Source organism: Opisthocomus hoazin, chromosome 1 (genome assembly GCF_030867145.1).
Source record: "Opisthocomus hoazin isolate bOpiHoa1 chromosome 1, bOpiHoa1.hap1, whole genome shotgun sequence".
NCBI classification, from domain to species: Eukaryota; Metazoa; Chordata; class Aves; order Opisthocomiformes; family Opisthocomidae; genus Opisthocomus; species Opisthocomus hoazin.
Genome location: NC_134414.1, coordinates 15,157,413 through 15,171,995, shown reverse-complemented (window position 1 = coordinate 15,171,995; position 14,583 = coordinate 15,157,413).

Below are 14,583 nucleotides of genomic sequence, written 5' to 3'. Positions count from 1 at the left end.
CACCAGCTGATCCCCCTCATGGAGCGCGATGCCGTAACCCCCTGGGCAGGGATCAGGACAGGCGCAGAGGGGCCGTCCCATCCAAACAGCTCACACTGGGAAGCCAGCAGCAGCAAACAGCCTGGAGGGCTTCCGTACAAGACCCCATTTCACCCTCCAGCGATTTTTAGAGGTATCTTCCCACAAAAATGTCCTTCTGTTAACTGCTGGTAGTGGCAAGGGGCCCTACATTTTCCTCCTGCACCATACCCACATGACAGAAATCACAGCATTTCTAAAAACTGCCAAATATTTTGCTTAGCTTTAAAGTCTATTACATGAGACAAACAAATGGCTGTTCACGGTACTGAGAGGAAGACAAGCTGGAGGAAAGGAAGGGGAGCAGCAGCGAGAGCGGGAGCGCAATGCCATGCGTGCCAGCAGCAGTAGAAATTCACCTCATTCCTTCAGTGCTGCCTTCAGACCTTCTCCAAAGAGCTCTTTCTCACCCCCCCTGCCTGTGCTACTGCAGAAGCCAGGGGACAAAGGGCAGCAGGCTTCTGCTTTTAAGGAGCACAGAGGTTGCTGGTGGGCTGACAGTGTCGGGGTGCCTGGTGAGTTTGGGAAGCGCTTGGGGTTTGCCAGGGAGAGGTGGGTAAGGCACAGGGGACCACCTCAGGGCTGTGCACCTGAGCAGTCCTGAGACCCCAGTCTTCATTCTGAGCAATGCTAGGAGACAGCCAAGACGACATGTAGCTGGGAGGGGTTTAAAAACATTATCTTTAAATTTGTATTTTAAATTTGTATTTTAAAAATAGAAAGAATATTTTCTTGAAAAAAATAGAAAGCCTTTTCTACAATTTTTTTTTAACAGGCTTTCACCCTGGTTCGATTTACTAATCCCTTTGAATCAAAAAGATTGCAAATGCTTGACAGAACTGTCTTGTCAGGGAGCGAAGCCAAGGACTTGGAGCATGCAAAGAAAATTGGGATGTTGAAAATGAGACATCTCAAAATATCTCTTGGCAGAGGGAAACTCCTACACATTTTCTGAGCACCCTCTGAGAGGTAACAGTTACCTAGACGTGATGACCAGGCTGCACAAGCATGCTTTTGTATTTCCAGGTGCTGATTTAAAGCTTCAGCCTTATGAGCCACTCACAGCAAAACCAGCGAGGTCCCCTCCTTCCAGTGCTCAGCCACTGTCTAAATCACATCCCAGAAATGCAGGGTAACACAAAAAAAAAAAAAAAAATTCTACCTGGTTTATGAGCTTTGATATCTTATATTGTCTTTCTGGTATTTATTTCTCAATCCTGGACCTTACAGTGAGTCTTCCTCCCCGTCTCTAGCACTGTGAATCCGACCTCTCCTGCAGTGTCGAAAAAGTGCACAGAGAAAATGGAAGTACACAGAAAAAGCCTAAAATTATTCATTCTTACTGGGTCCAGTGGGATCGATAAAGTTTAGATGCATCTAGTATTGCAGGTATCTGTTTATCCTGGTATTGCAAAATGAATAGCAAATCTGAAGGTTCATTATAGTTTGCTTTTCCTTCGGTCAGCAGAGCACAAAGCATCAGAATGCAAAATTAATCTTACTAAACTTGTCCCAATCGGCTTAATGACTAGTATGCCACTATAATCTATTAATCCTTGTTTCAGAGATGTAACAGATAAAATATTTTACAAAACAAAGATAAATTATTTTAGAAAACAAAACCAGTATTTCATTTTTATACACATTGAAATTAATTTATTTACAGCATTCTGTGCCTAACACTCATAAACACCAATACCTTTGGTCAGAAAATGATACATTACACTAGTCTTGTAACATGTTTTAAAAGAAGCTTTATTATCTCTACTGTGACAACGTCAGGAAAAAAGCAGAGAACAAAAAAATGGTCCCTGCTCATGAGCTTATAATGTGTCTGACCACAAATTTGTCCAAGCAAAGCAGGGTGGCTGGTTGCTTGCTCACATTTTGGAGTCAAGTTTGACGCTCTCTTGTGGTCAGCTGTGGTGGAAGCTCCTTTGTCACGCTGCAAAGCCCAAGAAGCCATCAGTTCAGCACGTCTGCAGCAAGCTTGCAAAATGCTGTTAATCCATCCGTGAAACCCCAAACAACAACTGGCCACATCTGTGCTGTACAGCGCGTATCCTTCTGCCAGCGCCATCCCAACATGTTTCACCTTGCGTTTTTCCCCGCCATGTGAGCTCCTTCTGGACGCAGCCTGGTCCATCACACCGCAGAGGGATGCTGATGCTGCAGTCACCTCACCCCCGCAGTGGTCCCCAACTGCAAGGGGACCCCAGAGAGATGGAAACGAGCCCTCCCAGCAACTTCAGCTCACTTCAGCACAGATGTCTAAAATATGCCAGACAAAGAGAGTTTGAGAAATGCTGTGTCTTCTGCTGGGGGTGGAAAGCGTCGACATGGGCAAGATGATGGGCAGGGAGAGCCCCGGTACCTGCACACCACCCACTGCACACAAGAGCTGCTGGAGCACCCTGCGCAGGAAACCAGGAGATCTTTGGGTGGGTTAATTGATCACCTACAATTTTTTTATACTCTCAGATCACATTTTATTATACAAAATAAATTACTTTTGTGTTTATTTTTGGCATAACAGATCTGATGCCTTCTGGTATACAAACAGCTATTTCTAACTAAGTGTAACTGTGAAACACAATTAAGGAAGAGTAGCACAACAAAAATAGTTACGAAAGACACCTGCATCTGAGATGATCATTTTAGGCTCCTTTTATAGTCACTGGGCAGAAACAGGCCATGATTCAGCTCATCCTAAAAATAATTGGCCAGAGAGGCATGGATAAAAAAATGCTAAAGGATGAGAAGTATCCATTCTTCTTATATATTTTTGTGCAGCGTAGACAAAACACAGCATTCATTGTATATGCAGTATAGTAATGTCTTTCAAGAGTTACAAGAAAACTGAGTTTCTGCCAAATTAACACAGCTATTTTCTTTTTTTTTTTTCCAGTTAGAGGAATGTAGAGTAGAGCTTTTCATAATGTCAGTATCTAATACAAGAGAGTGAATTAGGACTGTGATTTTTATATATTAATTCCATCCTAATTCATATTGTTCTTGCTTTATCTGTCTGGCTCTGGCTTCTGCTGTGGCAAGGAGAAGCAGGAGAGCAGGGCTGACTTGGCTGTCACCTTCTGCTAATACACGTGAGCATCGATTCCATCCTCCCATCCAGACTCACACTCTAGCTCTAGATATGGGACGCTAAGGTAATAATGCACCAGAAGAACATCAAAGCCCAGCTTTACCTTGCTCTTCACTGAAAGCTTTAACACCCCAAGCCGAGAGAGTGTAAAAGCACTGACATGAAAAAGGCAACAAAAACCAAAACAGATGTCCAATACACAATGCTTCAGCTAAACCAGCGAGCTCAGACAGATGAAATCGATAAGGAGAAGGAAGAGGCTAAAACCGCTTCCCCTGCCTGTCTGTCCTCAGCTACGTACAGACATTAATTACTGCTTGCAGGATGCCACGCTGTTGCACTCTCACTTCTGCACTTGCAAATCCTGCTGAACCCAATGCTGTTACCTAATCCCATCCTCTCCTTGTACCTAAACATCACAGGCTTCATTATGAGCAGGAATCTTGGCACCCCGCTACCTACAGTCTGGTGACTCTCCCTCCACAAGGTCCTACATGTACACTCGTGGGCACACAGGACACCAGGCTGGACCTCCGGAATGCAGAGCATCATTGTGCTGCACAAAACCCCAGATTCCTGAAGAAGAGAAGGCTGTGGGGAGACCATAGCGCAGCCTTTAAGTACTTGAAGAGGCTTAGGAGAAAGCTGGAGAGGGACTTGTTACAAGGGCATGTAGGGATAGGACAAGGGGTAATAGCTTTAAACTGAAAGAGGGGAGGTTTACATTAGATATAAGAAAGAAATTCTTTACTCTGAGGATGGTGAGGCCCTGGCACATGTTGCCCAGAGATGCTGTGGCTGCTCCCTCCCGGGAAGTGTTCAAGGCCAGGTTGGACGGGGCTCTGAGCAACCTGGTCTGGTGGAAGGTGTCCCTGCCCACAGCAGGGGACTTGGAACGAGATGATCTACAAGATCCCTTCCAACCCAAACCATTCCATGATTCTGTCTATGATTCTATGAAATCTGGTAACACCCACAGCCTGCTGCCATGCTCATCTCTGCTGTTGGGCTTTTAAGGACGACTGTACAAACTGAGCGCGGTACTAAAAGCCTACTGTTAATATGATATTCGGTTTCTTACTTTAGGTTTTAGGAAGTCTGGGTGGATTCTTGTACGATACATGCAATCACGACGTTGTTGACCGAGGTGAGACACAGGCAGCCCTAGAGAAGTCCTTCATTCTTTTTATAACTCTTAATGCACAGATAACGTAAAGGGCTGCAAAATACAAGATTTCAGCTATACCATTACAGAACTGATAAGCAAGTAAAGTGCATTTATCACTGCCTACAGAGGAAATCAGCCATATCATTTGGCTTCTTTGCTTTACTAGTTTGAAGGAAAATTCCGTAAAATTTTGCTAAAACCTTTACTGATATATATTGCTCCTGTTAAGATTCAGCTTGAGATATTGAAGAAAAGCTGCCTTTTAAAGACGGGACAAAGCTTATTTTACAGCCCAGAATCCCACAATATTATATTTATGACATTAAGTACTCTAACTATATTTTCTATCTGATTCAAAGTTTACATGAAATACCTTGCCACACATCCTTTGTAGGACATCCACCTGAAAGCAGCAGAGCAAGTGGTTTTACCATTTTTATTCCACAGTACCAGTTTCTTGACACAGCCAAGGTTCTCGTCGTGTAGACCCATCCGAAATGCGGTCCATGAGGTCATGCTCACTGCAAAGGCACACAACGCAGCATTATTTCCCACAGACCCTGCTCCGTTTGTGCTGGAACTTGTGTGATTGCAAAGATCAAAGAGATGCAAAGCACGGAGAGTACATAAACATATTACTAAATTAATACAATGAAAACAGTGCGCATGGAAAGAGCAGTTTGACCTTATTTCACTTTCTGCTGCTTTCAGAACAAACACCACATCAGTGCTCTCATTCTGGCTGGCACTGGAGCAGTCCTATCGCTGTGTCGCCCATGGTAATTTCTGTGGCCATGCAGGCAAATACAACACTCACATGTGGGGCGATACATCCAGAAAGTCTCTGGGGAGATTTCCCTTGTGCTTGGGTGAGACTCGGGTGAATAGACACCAAGAACTGAACCAGGTCACGCTTACGGGAAAGTGCTGGCATGAAGGAAATATTTCCACCTCTGTTGTGCTGTGAAGTTCCTCTCAAAGGCAAAATGCAGGGGATGGGGATGGGGATGGGGACAGGGATGGGAATAGCGATGAGGATGGGGATGGGGATGAGGATGGTAGCATGCACTGCGCTGCCGAGGGAGAAGTGACAATTCCTGCCAGAGCCTCAGCTTAGCAAAGATGCCCGTGGCTTGTCCCAGCAGAGGTCACAGAACCAGGCTGCTTTAATATAGCATTCTTTCCTTTTTTTTCTTTTTTGACTGCCATGCACTCCTTTAGCCGCTAGCTTCAGCTCCTTCACACCACCACAGGAGATTTTTCTTTGTAGATCTCAAAGCACTTTATTAATGGGGAAAACTGTCTCACAATCCCCTAAGAAACAAGGTTAGCTCCATTTACAAACAGAGGGCTTCTTTGAACCTTACTGTGGTTAAAGTGAGGGGAAAATGAGAACAAGGAATGGTCTGGGAAGGTCCCATCTTACTCCACTGTGGTGTCCCTGGGGGGAAGGAGCCAGCTCTCCCAAACCCATCAGCACCCCACCACCATTAATTACTACCATCTCAGGCCCAGAGAAGAACTGATCTCGAGCTACATCTACCTGTTTCGAGTACAGTTTTGTGTGAAGGAGTGTTGTGAGCATGCTCACGGATCTGCAGTGTAAGGCTGAGTGGAGACTCTCCCCACCGCAATTCACACGCCGAATCACTGGCTGCAGGGGGAGGTTAAGCGCAGGGAAGGTATCTATCCTAGAAATTAGCACTGCTATCTCCAGGAAAGTCAGACGAGAATGACTTCCAATGAGTTAGAAATAAGTAAGACTTTAGAAAAAGGTGAAATCTACGTGTGCTTCCTAGACTATCCCTTACGAGAGACTCTATGCAGCTATCTTGCCTTCTATGCTGCTGCTTCTATGCTTTTTGCGACTTGAAGACATGTGTTGCCTTAATGCTTTAAGGAATATTTTAAATTAATAGGTACTTGACTTTCATTCTACTTCAATCTGTCTTGGGATAAGAATGATTTCTAGGTTACTGGCTAATGATGAGGCACTTCTCACACAAACTATGGTGAATCTGTATCCCAGAATACCAGGTCATTTGACCAGAAGCCCTGGATTTCAGCACTTTCTGCAGCGGAACAAAAGGACAAAAAAAGACTGCCTTATATAAATTGCAGAGACTAGTTTGAGAGCTCTTCTCATAATACAAGAGCAGAAAAAAATGTATAACTGGCACAGAGAGAGGATCACCCCCGGATCCTGTGAGTTCCCACGGAGCTTGAGACAAAGCTCTTTCCACACCACTGGGCAGTTGCAATCAGTCCAAGGATCAAACAGAACAGTTTCAAGAGGATGGTGTCTCCTTCTGCACAGCTGTGTGTGGATAGCATGTCCATACACCCTCACGGCTTGAGGAAAATTAATTCCTGTTGTTATCAACAACAGGCACACAGCACAGAATGGTAGGGGTTGGAAGGGATCTCTGTGGGTCATCTAGTCCAAATTTGCCTTTTGAGGAGACAATTAAATATCTAGAATATGATCCTAAGAGTCAAGGTCAGGAAAGATGCCACGGCTGGTCACAGGACTCGGAAACCCCTCAGATACCCCTCTCATGTTTTATACCAGACTTAGTGGAGGCTGAAGCAAAGATAAATTTCTGAGACATTTTGACTAAACCCATACCTTCTTTTAGCTTAATACCAATGCCAAGTTTTCATCATATAAACCAGGTAACCTGAGATGTAATTGAACTTATTTTCTTTCAGCAGAAGGGAGAAGTTCCTGCAAAATCAGATGATTGACAGTCCTGGAAATTAAATAGACTGCCTTGCTGATGTTTCTTATCCTGCTCTGGTAAAACCAGACAGCTGAGATGCCACTGAAAAAATGCATACTTTCCTTTGATCCAGCAGTAGCATTTCAGCAGGATCAATACAGGAGGCTTTAATGTCCTGTGAACACCATGAGAAACATGATAAATCCAGGTGGCACAATGTGGTCAGACCCCTCAGTGATAACAAAGCCAGTGTTCCCGTGTGGTGAGGTCTTGGGCCAGATTCAGGCTCCACACAGCCAGACACATACTTTTTGTTCTGTTACAGAGCTGTCAGTCACTCAGGCCATATTTCTTAAGCATTTACATGTGCACAGGTATAGCTAGATTGCAAGTCCAAGAGAGGACTTGTCTTCCTACGCACACCCTGGTGAATGCAGTAGGGATGCACGGAGACACGACTTGAAGCGGGTGCTTCCAGTCTAGATATAGATTCCTACAGATGTGCAGATCAGGCTTAATTTCAGTACCAAGTGAAATGCCCAAGTCCTTCCAGGTCCAAGTCTTAGGTGTTCAAGGCCAGGTTGGATGGAGCTCTGAGCAACCTGGTCTACTGGAAGATGTCCCTGCTCATGGCAGGGGGCTTGGAACTAGATGATCTTCAAGGTCCCTTCCAACCCTTACCATTCTATGATTCTATGATTCTATGAATCTATGGTACAGCAGTCTGCTTTGACTGTGGGATCTTTGATGCTGAAGCATCTTGCAACAAACTCACACATTTGTAAAATGTAGAAATGATACCCATGTTGCTCTTTTATAACAAACTTCAAATTTAAGCCAGTAGGTGAGCGTAGCGAATCAACACATGCATCCATATGATACATTAAAGCTGTAAATACATAAGGACTGGTTAGGATCTCTGGTTTCACCTGAAGAGCAACAAAAATGAGTTTGCAAGCACAGAACCTCGTAACCTCCACCTTGCCAGAGACGGACTTGCCATCCAGCCTAAAAAGTGATGACCAGTAAAATGGGTAATCACAGGGTAGTGATGAAATTCATTGTCCATTTCTCACTTGTATTCTGTCAAGCAAGCCCTGCCTTAGCATATGGACTCCTCCCTGGTCTGTCTTGAAGCTGAAAGGGTCAGATTTAAACTTATAACTGGAAGTAACAGTAGGATCACTTGAACCCAAGACAGTAGGTTCCCAGTCCCAAAGCTGCCTCTTAGTTATGTAACTTCAGAGAAACCATTTGAAATTATCATCTTAGTTCTGAACTTTTAACCTAAGGGTTATAAGGGGACAGTTTCATCTGAACTGATGAAATCTGTTCTATTTCTTTGCTCGTTTGCAGATATCTTTGTGGTAGCCTTAAAGCTGTTAGAGCTTGACAGATATGCAAAAGCAGCAGAGCATGGTACGCCAGTGCAGTAATTGTGCCCTCCCAGCATGATTTAACACTGATCCCAATCTAGACCAAGAGAAATGGACATGACATAGAAAAGTTTATCTATTTTTCAAAGTCTTGCTCAAATCACCAGCTTCCTATCATATAGTGCGGTCTAGACTGATAATAAGCCGGAATTTCCACAGGAGCTGATGACACTCTGTATACTCAAACTCACTTGTGAAACCCACAGGATACGTGCACGACAACAGACGAATACAAGCAGCATGTGGCTGACCAATACCTCAAGCAGTCAGACGGCTTTGTGGCAGCCTGCACATACTCTAGCAGCTCACATCAGGAAAAAAAGCAATCTACTTTCTCTTTGGACAGTGTAACACTGTGCCTGCTTTGAGTAGCCTTTGTAAAATAACTGAGGTCATTCACAAGTAGGCAAACTGGAGATGGCCAAAATGATCAAGTCTTTCCGAGGTATCCGATGCCTTGTGAAGGGTGTATCTGGAGACAGCTGTGCTAATTTGTGGGTTTGCCTTACGGGCTTGATTAAGGATGTGGGGCCAAGATATGATCTGCCGTTGTACTCGCTGCCTGTCCGTGCACAGCCAGCGTAACCACGAGTAACACTGCTGAAGTATTTAGACAAGCTACAAGATGCAGGGGTGTAGGGACGCCTGTGAGGAGCAGGCATCTCAGAGATGAACCATACAGTCAGGTCTGTCTCTGCATCCCATAGGTAGACGTAAGCATGGGATCTGAGCCATCAGCTCTCCCAGCACAGAGCTCGCTGCCCCATCTGGGACCTACGCATCTCCTAGAGGAAAGCAGATGGCCTTGAGGGCAGGTTATAACAGTCCAGATGTCCTTGCAGTTAAGCCAGATCAAACAGGTGAACAAGTCATGGGAAGAGGCACGAGATGAGGGAGTGCTCTGAGGCAGTCGAGGATCGAACCTAAATTTGCAGAGAAGCAAGTGTTCAGAAAAAAGAAATGGAGATTTCCCCATCCCCATTTCTTCAATTTGCCATTTAGAGACACTTGCCTCCAGTGAGCTCTTGTGTTCCTTGGGTGTAATTAGCTTTGGTTAATGTAAGGAGATACATCATTCAGTTCTTCACCTCCCTTTCTCCCTCTTCCCAGCCACTTGGCAACTCCACAGCCTGGCTATCCACAATCCCAAAAGGCCACCAAAAAAGAAATCACATACGTACCTGTTGTTCCACGATACCACTTTTCCATTGAGCATCACAATCTCCCAGACCACGCTAACCTGCCCAAGCGGCTGAGCAGACGAGCTGTCTGTTAAGAGGGAAACGAGAGCAAGATGTGGAGGATGGCCCCCAGCAGAAATGTAACAGATAAGTGCACAGGGAGACACACCACTCACTAGAGGAATAGGAGCACAGAAAACATTTAAAATTGTAAAAAGTCTATCCAAGTGCCTAAACAGCATATCCAGCTGTCCCACAGCCAGCAGACACTGTTTAAAGAGTCCATAGCTTAGCCAGCTGCAGAGGTCAGACAGCTGTTGAGAGCTTGCAGAGTTGTAACACCATTGGCTATACAAAAACGTTGGTTAAAACCACTTCAGCCCTTGAGGCAATGTTGGAAAGAGGATTTTTCCCACAATATGTCACAAGACAGCTACCTGTGTGAGGGCAGTGGCTTACGCTCTGTGCCTCAGGCATCTACAAAAGAAACAAGATCCATCCGTCTTCTGAAACACTGGAGATGAACCTTAACTTGTTGTTCAGTGCCCTGATGGTCCTACTGATGATGCTCAACCTAGAGGCTGAGTGGATCATGTATCTCGCTTGTATGGTCAGGGTAAAATTAATCCCAGATGTGAGATCAAAAAGGAACCCTCCCAGCCCCTGCCCAGGTCAGGTCACCAGGGCTGGCAGTCAGCCTCCCCAGCTCCTGCAAGTTTTAACATATTTCTTTTATAACATATTTCTTTTACATCCTTGGTCATGTCTTCGCTTTCTCCCGCTCTCTTCCAGCTGCTGCACGTGGGAAAAAGTTGATGGGGCTTTTCAGGCTGCTTTCTGCAGGTTTCACGCATGGGAATATTCTGAGGCTATGGAAAAGTCTGTGCCTGTGACCAAAAGGGTCTCCTCTGGTGTTTTATTGTAAAGTTCCTTGCATTCCTCAAATTCTTTAGGCAATGTGGTTTAAAGTACTTCAGCAACTTCAAAAAAAGAAATCTTTGGCGAGCCAGCAGTGTGCCCTTGCTGCCAAGAAGGCCAAAGGTATTCTGGGGTGCATTAAGAAGAGTGTGGCCAGCAGGTCAAGAGAGGTTCTCCTCCCCATCTACTCTGCCCTAGTGAGGCCCCATCTCGAGTTCTCTGTCCAGTTCTGGGCTCCCCACTTCAAGAAAGATGAGGAGCTACTGGAGAGAGTCCAGCGGAGGGCTACGGGGATGGTGAGGGGAATGGAGCATCTCTCCTATGGGGAGAGGCTGAGGGAGCTGGGCTTGTTCAGCCTGAAGAAGAGAAGGCTGTGAGGGGACCTTATAAATGCTTATAAATATCTGAAGGGTGGGTGTCAGGAGGATGGGGCCAGACTCTTTTCAGTGGTGCCCAGCGACAGGACAAGGGGCAACGGGCACAAACTGAAGCATAGGAAGTTCCAGCTGAACATGAAGAACTTCTTCCCTCTGAGGGTGACGGAGCACTGGAACAGGTTGCCCACAGGGGTTGTGGAGTCTCCTTCTCTGGAGATATTCAAAACCTACCCGGACGAGGTCCTGTGCAGCCTGCTGTAGGTGACCCTGCTTCGGCAGGGGAGTTTGGACTAGATGATCCCCAGAGGTCCCTTCCAACACCTACCATCCTGTGATTCTGTGACATTTATTTATTTTCTCCACCTCACATATGGAGTCAAGCCCAGGTCTCCCACTAATTCTTACTACGTGCAGTGACAGCTGCCCTCAGGGGCTGCTCCAAAATGACCCAAGCCAGTGGTCCAGAAGGAACAGAAGATGCCCCAAGCTTCAGCATCTGCCTAGGCACTGTGTGGACAGAAACATGGACCAGAATCCTCCCATCACTCTGTCCCACCTGTCCCAGTGCTGCCACCCAGCAGTGAGCAGGCACAGGGTACATCCACAAAGCCCTGCACATCATTGCTGCAAGGTCTGGACAGGATTTGGCAGCAACTTGAACGGGGTAAGCAGACAGTTTTGGGGTGTGCATTGGACTTTGGACCACTCATGACAAACCAGGTGTTAATGGTATCCCAGTATTAGTTCTCAGATCTGCAACTAACCATTACGCAGAGGTATGATAAGAACACGGGTCTTCCTCACTCCTTGACACTGAGCAGGAGGCCAGATTTCCCTTCCTCTGTATCAGCAGGTGCAGAAGAATATTGTTTACTAAAAACTCGCCAGCTCCTGTGGATTACTCCTCACTGCAATAACTTTCTAATTAGTAGAAACAGAAATGACTGAACTGTAATGACAAACTACAACGCAACTGCAGGCAAAGAATCTGAAGGGAAAACTAAATACCAAAACCAAAGGAATTCATGTTCTATAACTCTAAACTTCTTTCTTTAATGTGGCTTTCTGAAGACATAGGTAATTGGTACATAACACTCCAAGAATGAAAGGAAGCACCTCAGGAGGTAAAGGTGAGCATGCTGGCTTCCACCAGCTGAGCGCCTGACCTCGTATTTCTAGTTATTTGTAAACTCCAGAGCAGAAAAGTACCTCCTGTGGGAGAGGTTACTCACAAAGGGACTGCTAGAATCAATGTAGTTCCAGGAAGCCTCGCCCCCTAGGGTTAATATGGAAATAAAACAAATGAAACAAAACACTCTTTGTTTTTTTTCCTATTAATCAAACATTTTGGTTGCTGTCCCTGGTCCAGCTAACCTCTCCTTGTTTGGTTTTGTCAATGTGAATTTCTTCCTTTCTTTTGCTGCTGATATGCAACCTGCATCCTCCTGTGCTGCACACGGCCTTCCTAGTCCTCTCCTTCCAGCAGGTTTTACAAGGTACAGTGGGTATTTGACTGAAAATTGGATATTCAGTACCAAGGGCAAAAATAAACAAAACATTCCCCAGGGCAGTTGTGTTTCACCAGAGGCGACCTCAGGCTACGAGAGGGAAGAGGGCAGGAAAGGGGATGCATTTTCTCTCCTCCTCTACAATGATCCCAGAAAAAAACCTAGCAATTCTCCTGGTGTGAAAAGGGACTGAAATAAGCCTGTGCCTCCCCTTGCCTTCAGTCATCTTACTTCCAAAGGTTTAAGAAGGCTGTATGTTGGGAAGCGTGATCAGGAAGATCTCTCTCCCTCTTTCTCTTTCCCTTCATCCGCCTGCAGCACACTCAAGCTCTATCTCGAGCTCGCTCACAGGCTGTCTCTCGTAGATGCTTGCATCTTGACCCTCCTCCAGCATGAAGAGCATTGTCCAGAGCAAGGATGGGAAAGGGACAGAAGATTGCAAGAGAAGAGACAGAGGACCTGGTGGTGGCTTTGTTCTCCTCTTTCTGTCATGCAGGGGCAGAGGTAGAAGCAAGCAGACAAAACCCAGGATGCAGGCAGCCGACTGCAGCTGTGTATGCCCAGAGTATCTCTGGAAACCAAATGCACTCCTGCAAAAGTGAGGATCTGTTCCAGAGGACCTAAAGCGAAGTCTGCAGAAGACAGGACCCAGGGCTTCAGACCAGTCCTACATTCACAAATAACTTGCCCACAGCTACAGTGGAAAAATCTACTGCAAAAACTTCCTGCTTCTTAGCTCAGTGCTCTAATTCCACAAACAACTTCCTTTTCCCAGTTACACCAGTGAAATATATTTTTAAAGTACTTTTGTAAAATGGTAGAATACATTTAATACCTGCATTTAAGAACAAAAACTAGGTTTGACATAATGGCAGCGCAATGGAATAAAACGCCACTAAATTATGAGGAAGAGTATTTCAGCATCCTGCAGGCTTTAGCTTTTCTCCAAAGATTCAGTATAGAAAACTTTCCTCACCAGTTGCTGTAATGCACACAGTGGTGAAACTGTGTTTTTTCATTAATGTGCCTGACAGGGCTTTATTAGAGCCTGAACCCAAAATTCTGCTCTAATTAAACAAACTCCTTTTTTCAGTTATTACATTTACTATATTTGCTCATTATATTACTATATTTATTGTATGAATATTTTATATTACTAGTAATACATCATATTACTATATTTACTCCATATTCCATGATTCTGAGATAATATAGCAGTGGAAATATTCAGGGGTACCTGATAAAATAATCTTCACCAATAAACAGAAAACCCACAGCATAAAGTCGCAGCCTTAAAATCTGATGTTTCACTCCAGGCTGGGGTCTTGGATAAAATACTACCATAAAAACATGCTTCTTTATTTCATCTTCCAAATATTCCTGTACTGCTTACTTGCATTTATCCCAGGACTACTGCAAAATCCGACCAAAATTCTCAGCAAACGTCCATGTATCATCTTGTCTCTTCTTAGCTCTGCTTCTCTGAAGTGCGAAGCCATCAGAGCCCCAGGCCTGTGCACACTTGAGGAGCAACGTGTGAACAACAGTGAAGGGAAACTAGCATTAAGGCAAGCAAAATGCAGGTTTGGGACTGGAAGAAAATTAAAACGTTTGGAGCTCTGTCTTAGTGTCGGGAGGCCATTCCTGTTCAGAAACAGATATGATTGACGGAGCCCTGGAACAGGCTGCCCAGGGAGGTTGTGGAGTCTCCTTCTCTGGAGATATTCAAGACCCGCCTGGACAAGGTCCTCTACAGCCTGCTGTAGGTGACCCTGATTCGGCAGGGGGGTTGGACTAGATGACCCGCAGAGGTCCCTTCCAACCCCTACTATTCTGTGATTCTGAGCACGAGCACAAGCATGACTCTGAATCTATGTTCTGTTTTTAATTGGGGCGAGAGTCAGCATTTTGAAGAAAATTCTCTTTGTTCACAGTTGAGTTTAAAATCTATATCCATGTTTTCCTGCAATTGTAAGCAATTTTTTTTTTTAAATTTCTGTATCATTTTTCCATTTTAAAGCAAATTTCGCATTTAGGACAGGTCTTTCGCTGCATCTCACGTAGTCCTGTTGTGCTTGCTTCAAATAAATC